At 53.7% G+C, this 732-nt stretch overlaps 1 non-coding gene across 1 annotated transcript; it reads left to right on the top strand.

Moving 5' to 3' along the window:
- Nucleotides 1-386: 386 nt before the first annotated feature.
- GNI_210710 lies at nucleotides 387-458 on the top strand. The gene has a single exon. It is a non-coding gene; the product is annotated as a tRNA-Gly (tRNA).
- Nucleotides 459-732: the final 274 nt, after the last annotated feature.

Here is a 732-nt window from a genome sequence, read left to right as displayed (position 1 = left end):
CGTCACCCAGTGTCCGACAACAGCCCATCGTGGACTGTGGTTGCCGTATCATTCACGGACGCCAACACCACTAGGATACGAAGCAAAAGTTTGGGGAGAAATGATTGCACCAACACACATCACCCAATTGGCGCAAGTCACAAATGTGGTGGTCCGACAGCTACCGAGTGGCGAAGACACCCGATCGAACGTGGTCTAGGCAGCACAACGTTGCGCCCTAATCATCAGACGGTGCAGACAAGGTGCAAACCTTTTCGATGGGGCGAGCTGCCTTGTGTGGGCGCCAACTTTGTTGCCGCCAAACTGCAGGTAAGATCCCCGCCGATACCGACCGCACCCTTCCCGCGCCCATCAGACTAATCACCACAAACGTTGCGGACAAGATTGCACCAGTAGTTTAGGGGGTTGAATTTAAGCTTCCCAAGCTTAAAGCCCGGGTTCGAGTCCCGGCTGGTACAATAGAGATGCTCGACTGTTGCCGTTTGTGGATATGACAGCTTATTGGCTTGGGGTCGTCGTCACGCCAATGGAGTGGGGACAGTTCGTTGGTCTGTGTGTACGAAGACAGACGGACGACGGCACATGATTGGTCTTGGGTCAGAGGGGCGCCAACTTCATGTGCTGCGTCAAATGCTGGGTCTTGTTGATGGCAGATTTGCGAAAACGCGTGCAGTTGCCTGCGTGTCGATCTCAAATCCTTGGTTTTCGGTTTTTCTTTTTTTCTCCGCCTCA

The sequence above is a fragment of the Gregarina niphandrodes genome (assembly GCF_000223845.1).
Source record: "Gregarina niphandrodes unplaced genomic scaffold scaffold00137, whole genome shotgun sequence".
NCBI lineage: Eukaryota > Apicomplexa > Conoidasida > Eugregarinorida > Gregarinidae > Gregarina > Gregarina niphandrodes.
Note: the sequence above shows the minus strand (reverse complement) of the source record. Positions and strands in the feature narration are given on the sequence as shown.